The 11,183-nt window shown below is 33.8% G+C and overlaps 1 long non-coding RNA gene across 1 annotated transcript; it reads left to right on the top strand.

Annotated features, from left to right (window-relative positions):
• Window positions 1–3,473: 3,473 nt before the first annotated feature.
• Window positions 3,474–4,995, top strand: LOC116021049. The gene is made up of 2 exons (XR_004098885.1): window positions 3,474–4,237; window positions 4,597–4,995. It is a non-coding gene; the product is annotated as an uncharacterized LOC116021049 (long non-coding RNA).
• The last annotated feature ends 6,188 nt before the right edge of the window (window positions 4,996–11,183 follow it).

Genomic DNA, 11,183 nt, shown 5'->3' with positions numbered 1-11,183 from the left:
TGCGCGATTTTTACAACATATATATATATATATATATATATATATATAGAATTCTGATCATATGTGGTCAATGTCTAGCGTGCGGTCGTGTGGCTAATCTCTATTGTCTGATTATTGTCATCAAACGGCGGCTAACAGTTTAATACACAATGTATCACTCAAAAATACACCACATAACACTAAAAAATGCACCACAGAGCACTAACAAATGCACCACACATTAGCACGTAATACATCCCGCTGACAAGTCTATTGAACTCGTCGACATAGGCGCTAGGCGGCACATGGACGCGTCGAGGAAGGCCGGAATCGGCCTCCTCCGCAGGCCCGCCGCCTAGGCGGTCTAGGTGGCGCCTAGACCGCCTATCCGGCCGTATAACCAAAAAAAAAATTGCCATCGCCTAAATGTAGTAGCTGTCACTCGCCGTGTCGCCGAAGATCGAAGCCACCAAGAACAGATAACAGCATCGCCTACCACAGCCCCATCTAAGCCCTCCCCCCCCCTTTCTTTTTTTTTCTACCCTTCGTAAAATCATAACAGAAAACTGTAGAAGATGAAGCAGTCCGCCACGTCCATGCCCACCTCCACTGCCAGCAGTCTCAACCCCACCGCCTCCGCAGACCGTAGGTTGCATCTTCCTCCACCGCCACAGACCGCAGGTTGCCTCCTCCTCCACCTCCGCCGCCGGTCGCCTCCGCCAGTCGGAACTCGCAAGCATTCAATCGCAAGTGTTCTTTGAATCTTTGTATTGAGAATTTGAAAGTCGCAAGATGAGTGATGAGTGATGAATGATGATAGAGACCCAGATCTGAGAGTTTCAACTTGCAAGCATCTGTCTGGTTTGGTTGGTTTAGTTGTCTAAAAGATGAGTGATAAGTGATGATAGGGAATGGGAATCACGTGAAACTGTGAAAGGTGGAAGCTTTATTGGGAAAAGGAAGGCAATTAAAAATAAAAAATAGTGGGCTAATAATTCTAAAGTCTTAAATGGAGTCTGAATTGTGACTAAAAAAAATTTAAAAAAAATAAAAGATATAAATCGGGCGCCTAGCGTTTGAAAGATAGAGTTAGATCTGAGTTGTTGATCAAATATAGATCAATGGTATAAATCAATGAAAATTAAAAAAAAATGGCATACACAAGATCTGCTACTAGCGCTCATATTTTCACATCTATGTTACTTTTGAAATGTCCATTAACTCATTGCTAAAACATGATTGGAAAAGGATAGTGGTTGTGTTTTGGAATTGTAGAAAAAAAAAAAAAGTCCCGTCCTCAATTAAAGTAACAAACTTTTTAAAAAAATGACACACCTTAAGAAGGAAAACAACACACCTAAGAAGAAAAACAAATCACCTTAAAAGGAAAACAACACACCTTAAGAAAACAAACCACGCACCTAAAGCTTAGACCGACGCACCTTAAGAAGGAAAACAATGCACTTTAAGAAGGAAAACCGCGCAATAAAGCTCTAGGCTGACACATCTTAAGTTTTAACAACCGACGCACCTTAAACACATAGATCACGCACCATAAGAACGAAAACTACACACCTTAAGAAGGAAAACCACGCACTTAAAGCTTTAGACTAATGCATCTTAAGTTTTAACAACTGTGTCGGTCCCGAATAGATAGATTAGTGAGTCTAGAGGAGGGTGGTGGGATGAATAGACTCACTAGGGTTTTGAAATTTTAATCACAAACTGTTACTCTTTCTTAAAAAAGGAGTGTAAGGATTCAGTCAGAGTTATATTTGCAGCGGAAAGTTAAGTTTCTTTTAATTTGACATTGCACGATTTATAGTTTACTAAAAGAGATATGACTTGGTCGATGAAATGAAATTCACGCTTAATGTAAAGCGTAGTGAGTAAAGAGAGAGAGAGAGAGGGGGGGGGGGATTTTTAGTGTTACCCGGCTATTAACAAAGCCTAGTCCACTCTTATTCACAACTCGTGAAGGGTTTCACTAATTTCTCCTTTTAGTACAATAACACCACCAAGTCTGCCTCCTTGATCACAAATTTGGACAACAAACTTGCACCATAGGTTTTTCAACTCTCAGAGTCTACTCCGACTCTTTATACTTCACAAAGTAGAGAGTGTAGATAGAAGAAATGGTTTCTTCCTTTCTCCAACTAAAATCTCGGCTAGATTGAGTCTTGATGTGAACGTTGATGCAGCTCAAGATTTCTTTGAGATCTAGATTTGAACTTTTGAACTTTTCTCTCTTCTCAAACACTTATTGCTTGTAGCTTGTAAACTTTAAGCTTTTTGAAAACTTATATGCCTTTAGAATGATGCAAAATACCTATACATTAAACAATAATGAAGCTGTAGCAACTTATTCAATGCAAAATGAGGCCTCCATTACTGAGTTATATCCTAGATACATGATGAAATGATATCTAATAACAAATTGCAATTTGAACAAACTAACAAATTATAGCACACAATAAACAAAGCAGGGCAAAACACATAATACGAGATATTTTCAATTTAATAAAAACAAATTTAGAAATAATAAGAGAAATATTTTAAAATTAATTAATAAACATAAATATTTACAAATAATAATACAAAATTTGTAATATTAATCAATTTGTAAATATTACGGAGTAATAAGAAAAAATAATACAGTAAACAATAAAACCCAAAAAAAAACGAAAAATCCTACTTGGATTTACCGCCTCCGCCACCTGACTGGATTGCCTACATTGATGACGACCACCTCCGACTTCCGTCATTATTGCACTATCCGTTTGCAAATTCGTCACCACCGGCGACATGCACATCTGCCTCCGGCCGCCAAGATGACACCGCCGACAGCTTCAACAATAGCAAAGTCGAGCGTCCGTCGACTTCAGCGTGAAGAAAGGAAACGACAGCACCGTTCCCTCTGTCCGTCGACTTCACTGATGACGTAGAGAGAAACGGCGAGAATGCTACGGACTGAACGAAAACAAGAAGAGGACTCGTCGGCGCAATAAAAGAATACGTGGGCGATTGAGAATACCAAAAATACACGCTATATTCATTCTTCCAAAATTAAAACACTACTACAAATGACACAAATACCCCCACCAGCCTACTAATACCACGCCTAACACAAAAATAACCCAAAATTATCATTAATCTTACACCATCTAATATTCCAATCAAACGTATACCATTTGTCCTCATAATCCTCTACACACACACACACACACACACATATATATATAGGGTAGGCTTTATATGAGACAACCCCTTAGATGAGAAATAAGACATAATCTTGACCATAGGAAAATATAAATGAATGGTTAAGATTGGATGGTAGGATTTTAATGTGATTCCTAAGAAATAGGGTAATTTTGAATAGTAATTAGCAATCAAAGGGCAAATATGTAAACTTGTCATGAACCATCCATCCTAATTTTAGGCTGCCACCGTCTTTCACTCTGCCCAATCCCTAGAAAGCTTGTGAATAATTTGGAAACGCAGCGAAGAAGAAATTGCACCGCCTTGAATCACAACGAAGAACAAACGCTCCATCGGCCAAGTGCCTTGCCATTGTCCAATAGATATGGTTGGTACAAAGCGACGAGATAACCTACGAAGGGGGTTGAAGCAACAAACGGAAAGGAGAGGTGGGGGGGGGGATTAAATTTCATGTGTGTGTCAGCAGTTAACCGCAACCCAGATTAGGGTTAAGGGGAATTCGTTTGGGACCCTCTAGATGATTTTGGTGTAGTGTTTGTCGAAAGGGGATCTCGTCCATGGGTGTGTGTATTGTTCGTCATCCGAGTTCCTAAATTGACAGTGTGTGCATTGTGAAACTCATCCTGTTGGATTTTAGAAAATCTTACTTTTGCAGTATCAATATTGTTTCTTTACATCCTTCATAGTTGTTCCATTGAATAATGCATGCTTTTGCCTAATTGAATTTTGAAATTGCATTTTCTTTTTTGGTATTCCACATGGACATTTAATTTTGAAATTGTAGTTGGCAATTTTTTTTGGCAAGCTTAGAGTTTGACTTACTTAAGATGTGCTTTTTGTGGCAATAACATACTTATTTATATGAATGTTATTATTGGGTTTGAGTCAGGAGTGTGTATTTGATGATTACTGATTTATGTGTAGTGTTTGTGTGAACTAAGTAGTAGGGCGCTGTCTGTAAGTAGGTTGGGTATGCACAGTGCACAAGGCAATCACACATGATGCACACGGGGATACCATTAGCGGAAGAAACGAATAGGTATGTGCATCTAAAATATGTGGTGTGTGCACACTGTGAAACTCCTCCCGTTGGATTTTAAAAATTCTTACTTTTGCAGTATCAATATTGTTTCTTTACCGCCTTCATATTTGTTCCATTGAATAATACATGCTTCTGCCTAATTTAATTTTGAATTTTTTTTAACATTTAATTTTGAAATTGCAGTATGCAATTTTTTATTTTTATTTTTGCAAGCTTAGAGTTCGGCTTACTTAAAGATGTGCTTTTTGTGGCAATAACATACTTATTTATATGAATGTGTTTATTGGGTTCGAGTTAGGAGTGTGTATTTGATGATTACTAATTTATGTTCAGTGTTTGTTTTGACTAAGTAGCAGGCGATGTTTGTAAGTAGGTTGGGTATGCACAATGCACAAGGTAATCCCACATGATGCACACGAGGATACCATTAGCGACAGAAACGAACAGGTATGTTCATCTATAATATGTGGTGTGTGCACATGTTTACACCGACAACTTAGAGTGTGGAGTTGTTTACCTTGTAAGCACAATTTTTTGTTTTACTTTTGTCCACATGTTTCATTGTTTGTGACAATTTATGTGCAGTGTTTGTGCTAAGTAGAAATGCGTTGTTTATAAGTAGGTTGGCTATGTACTGTGCACAAGGTAATTCCACGTGGTGCACACGGGGATACCATGTAGTTAGGTTAGCAAAACAGAAAAACATGTATGTACATCTATAATATATGGTGTATGCACTTGTTTACAACAGTTCAGAATGTGGAGTTGTTAACACTGTAGGCATTATTTTTTTAATACTTGTGACAACATGCACTGTGTGTATGTATAATTCTGTCGTTGTCGCAGTTACGGTGGTTTGCTCTCGTTACTCAAATGCAGTGGTGTGCACACGCCTTTATTCTAAAATGCACATGCACGTATCATAAAATGTAGTTAATGCACAGTGTCAAATAAAAAAACGTCAACTTCTCGACCACTAAAACATAAAACAATACAGTGCACACTTATAGTGACCGCTTAGCACAGGGATAAGACATATATGGGGTGTGAGGCGCACAACCGTTAACCTTGTTTGCACATTGTATTTGTCTGATGGCACACGATTCATACAATGGGATGTTGACAGTGCAAAACAGAGTGTGCACAGGATCATGGTTTTGTACAATGGGATGTAGATAGTGCATAACAGAGTGCACAAGATCATGGTTTAATAAAACAGACGATAATGCAAAGAAGTGCACACGGCTTTCATTAAAGTGCACACACGTCCTCATAAAAAAATCATGAGCAACCCAACCCCCATGAACTTTGCCTTAAAAATACTAGTACAGAACACTGCGTACACACTCATTAATTAAACAATACAAGATTTAATAAATATGCACAACCTACCTCACAGAGGTGCACACAAGAAAACAACTAATTAGGCATAAAGTTTTGAGTGTCGTGAAAACTACAAAGTTTAAATAAAAACACTTGTTAAAAACAAAAACTATACCGCCAAAGGACAATTACAACTATCATGGTGCGCAAATTGGTTAGAAGACCTACACAACCGTTTCAACTTAGACGCTTTTTCTACGACTACCTCTTTTGATGATTTGATCCGCTTTCCAAAACCTTTACTCTTAGCAATGGAAGGGGGGTGTATAACGATATCAGGAGATAATAGCACACCACCAAAATACCGAATAACACTTGATTTACTAACGGACATTCCAACACTAGATTCAGCATTAAAAAATGACACTTTCAGCTCGTTCAGCACACTGCCAACTCCATAACAAGATCCAAGCTATCTCCTGCAAGAGTAACAGAACTATAGAAAACAACAAAAACACAACATTGTAAAGAAAAGGACAACAATTACCAAACAATCCTATAAAACTAACCCAACAAAAAAACAAAAAAAAACAAAAAAAAAAAAAACCACACCAAAAAATTAACGGACAGTAAGATGACCAGAATGTGACGAGGCAGTGAAGTCATACTAACATGAATATCCTTCCTTTGTTATGCGGTAAGGTCTTCCAAGGCCTATACCAACAGTGTTGGAAGCACCCTAATTCTAGCACCTAAAAATCGCACCCGCTCCTCTAGAGTAAAATCAATCTTCGAAGCATCACACAAAGGTTCTTGCTGCATCCGATCTACGAAATTTTGCGGAGGGTCAACAAAATCCCCATCATCATTATGCGATTCGGATGAACAACCCTCCAAATGTGCATTCCGTGCCTTCTTAGCTGCCAACCAACAACATGAACAAACACAATCATTAAAACAAACTAAATGTAAGTCAAGTGACACAACACACTATAACCCGTGAACACAGGCAAACAAAACAGTGCACACACCACTCTGAACTCGTGCACACAGACAAACATAACAGTGCACACAACCGAAAAATACATGTCAACATACCTGGAATATGACAAGTGCACACAAGACAAAGGAGACAGGCACACATTATCCCGTTACCGTGCACACACAAAACCAAAAAAAAAATTAAAGAAGACTATAACAACGTAAAAACCACGAAAAAAAAAATTAAAGAAGACTATAACAACGTAAAAACCACGTACACGTAAATATTACATAGATTTTTTAACATTTTATTTCATCTAATAATGTTATTGAGTCATTGTTATTGTTATTTATTTCATCTAATAATGTTATTGAGTCATTGTTATTGTTATTGATTTCATCTAATAATGTTATTGAGTCATTGTTATTGTTATTGATTATCAAATTTGTACTATTTAAAGTCAACAGAAGATCAAAACAATTTTTTTTTTTATAAAAAAACTGATTACTTATTTACAGTCTATTATTGCCCAAAGTGAACAGACCCCATTTTGCCGTATTTGTTGAGCCACTAAATTAACATGATTTACATCTTCTCACATGTTCTGTCGGGCAGGAGCGTGGGAGCCCCGGTCCAGAGAACCCTTGGAGTTGGAGATTCAACCTTTTGAGAGAATTTTTTTTAAAAAAAAATTTCTTATTTACAATTTACTATTCCCTAAAGTCTAAAATTTTATTCTTATTTACAATTTACTATTCCCTAAAGTCTAAAATTTTAGAGTTTCTATCCTCTATTTGTAAACCATGATCTTCATCTTCCAATATCCCCTCACTACTAGACTTTGTGAAGTGAAAGTCACGCAATATCCCCTCACTACTAGACTTTGTGAAGTGAAAGTCACGCTGATATTGAATGGTGTATTCATGAGTGTGACAATTGGGAGCAGAGATTGGAGCACTAATGAGAGTCACAATCTGCCACAAAAGTCTTTATCTGGGTAACTAGCTATAGATACTCAACTTCGCCCTTGAAACTCCAAGCACCAAACTCATTTTCCAAATTAATTGGAAATTATATACTTTAACTTGTTTTGTGGGTTACGACCCCCATTTTCTACGTCATGGCTGCTGAGTCTTGACAACAAACATCTGGAAATTCCTTTAAATGAAGCTTCCATTCAAGGGCAAAAATGGGTACAATAATTTGTCATTGCACTGTAGGATATATTCAACTCCGAATCTACACTTATAATAAGATCCAATAATGTTAGACCCTAACTGGTACTAAAAAATTTTGGTGTAATAGTTTGTTATAACATGTTGTAGTTTGTGTTCTTCTTATTGTGTAACTTCCAATTAAATTTCTAATATATCCTAATCATTTATAATTTTACCAAATTCTTTCCGTTAAATATAACGAAAGTTTAACATTAAATTCTTTAGTCAATTTGTTTCTTTATTGCGGTTTTCAAACAAATTGGCAATATTCTATAATACAATTCTGTATAGATTTCTAACTTAAAATTAGAATATTGAACTATTAATAGGATTTTGTAATACAATTTTGTATAGATTCCTAACTAAACCATTATTCTACCCAAAACGACAGTATATAAACCCCTCCCCTTCTCACAGGTATTCACCAAAAACTAAACCTAACATATTCTGCAACACACCATCAACTTGACATTCTATAGGTATGATTGTCAAAATATTACCATGCTAATTCTATTATTTGTATTTGTACTCATAATGATTACAGTTTAAAAAAGAAATCAATGATGGTATACTCATTAATTAGTACAACTTCAATATTGTTAGGTAAATATATCTATTGTATAATCTGTTTATCTATACTTGTATTATTGTATGTAATGTTGTGGTTCTCATTATATTCCTTTATAATCTACACATTTTAGTTACTTCTAACTCCCTAATCTATGGTTTTTTAATTTATGTTGTGGTTCACATTATATTATTTTATAACATCCTTTATGAACAGATTTCCCATGGCACAAGAATATTAGTCATGGCAAATGCAGTAAAGTTAATTGATATTGACACACAAACTGTGGGCTGAAGTTGTACAGTTCACTTCATTAAGAAAAACGAACCAAAAAACGTTATTGGAACGCTTGAGAAAAAGTATATGCTCATCGTCTTGTAGGATGAAAATGTAAGTAAATAGTAAAAAATTTATCCCTTTTATTATTATTATTATTATTATTATTATTATTATTTTATTTTTATCATTATTAGTATTATTATTATTATGAAGATGCTCTCATTCACCACCAACATCATTGTAAATGTTATATCTAAATGCAAAGAACTTGAGTTCAATCAATAGTGTTTGATAATGACATTGGAATGTATAATATCACTTTACAAACCAACAAATAGTACATCATCTCAAATGTCATTGTCAAACCTGTACGGACGAACTATAAAGTACTTGATCACAAATACAATTACACATGGATTTTAAATGGTCGGACCGGTGTCCAAACAAGTGACAATGATGACGCGTCATTTGATCCCATGTAAGTGGTTTATTTGTTTCTACTTACTTTAGTTGTAATTTAGCTATTTACAATTTCGTTATGTTTTATTAAAATATATAAGCATCGAGACTGTTTCTTTGACTTTTATTAATTTAGCATTTTTTTTCTCTCTCTCATTATTATATGACTACTTTAACCAATTAAGGAACACTAATTTAAAAATACGCATTGGGCATTGGTTTAATCGCGCAACGCGCGTGTGATAACTAGTACTTATATATATAGTGAATCATGATGCATGTTGTGGATGAACATTTCGGTTCAAATAACCCAAACCAGACCAGACCAGACCAGTTCAATTTTGGTTTATTGTTCAAAACCAAACATTTATATTTTGTGTACACTAAACGATTCAATTTAGTTAAAAATCGAACCTAATTAAGCGGGTGTTTGGTTATTGGCTTATAAGCCAAATTTTAGCTTATTTGACCAAATTTAGTTTTTTAATCAACTAATAAGCTATTTTGAAGTGTTTGGTAAATGGCTTATTGGCATTGGCTTATTGGGCCAATAAGCTGAAAATTGAAAAGCTAATGAATGTAGCTTTTTGTATCAGCTGGTTGGAAACAATGGGTATATTGACTATTTTATACTTTGAAATCAATGGGATTTACTTTTAAATTCGTGGTGTGTTTATTATTTTATAATAATAATAACAATAATCTTTATCTTTATATATATATATAAATAAAATCCTCCAAAACGAAATCTTCCTTCCCGCCCAAAATATTGTACATTAAAACAATTAAAATAATAGAATCATATTAAAACAATCGAATAATATTAAAACAATACAATTCCAATACAATTCGTATAAACAATAGAATAATATTAAAACAATACAATTCATATACTACAATTCCAATATAATTCGTATAAAATAAATCTGCTATTTAAACGCGAAATCCAATACTACAAAATGATGTCTACTATTTATTCTACAATTCCTATACTACAATTCTAATACAATTCGTCTACTACAATTCCTCTACAATTCCTATACTACAATCTATAATCTATAATCTATATCTATATCTATAATAATAATCTATATATATATATATATAAACAAAATCCTCCAAAACGAAATCCTATTTCCCGCCTAAAATATTGTACATTAAAACAATTAAAATAATAAAATAATATTAAAAGTAGAATAATATTAAAACACGAAATCCTATAACATCAAAAAATTGTTATGCATTAGGATTAGTACATTGTTATAATCTATATCTATACATATATATAAACAAAATCCTCCAAAACGAAATCCTATTTCCCGCCCAAAATATTGTACATTAAAACAATTGAAACAATAAAATAATATTAAAAGTACAATAATATTAAAACACGAAATCCTATAACATCAAAAAATTGTTATGCATTTAACATCAAAAAATTGTTATGCATTAGGATTAGTACATTGTTATAATCTATATATATATAAAAACAAAATCCTCCAAAACGAAATCATATTTCCCGCCCAAAATATTGTACATTAATACAATTAAAACAATAGAATAATATTAAAAGTACAATAATATTAAAACACGAAATCCTATAACATCAAAACATTGTTATACATTAGAATTAGAACATTGTTATAATCTATATATATATATAAACAAAATCTTCCAAAACGAAATCATATTTTCCCGCCCAAAATATTGTACATTAAAACAATTAAAACAATAAAATAATATTAAAAGTACCAAAATATTAAAACACGAAATCCTATAACATCAAAAAATTGTTATGCATTAGGATTAGTACATTGTTATAATCTATATCTATATATATATAAAAACAAAATCCTCCAAAACGAAATCTTATTTCCCGCCCAAAATATTGTACATTAAAACAATTAAAAAAATAAAATAATATTAAAAGTACAATAATATTAAAACTCGAAATCCTATAACATCAAAACATTGTTATGCATTAGGATTAGTACATTGTTATAATCGTATACCATCAAAACATTGTTATACATTACGATTAGTACATTTTTATAATCTATATCTATATATATATATATATATATAAACAAAATCCTCCAAAACGAAATCCTATTT

The sequence above is a fragment of the Ipomoea triloba genome, chromosome 5 (assembly GCF_003576645.1).
Source record: "Ipomoea triloba cultivar NCNSP0323 chromosome 5, ASM357664v1".
NCBI lineage: Eukaryota > Viridiplantae > Streptophyta > Magnoliopsida > Solanales > Convolvulaceae > Ipomoea > Ipomoea triloba.
The sequence above is the reverse complement of the archived record's forward strand: the minus strand, read 5'-3'. Positions and strand labels throughout refer to the sequence as shown.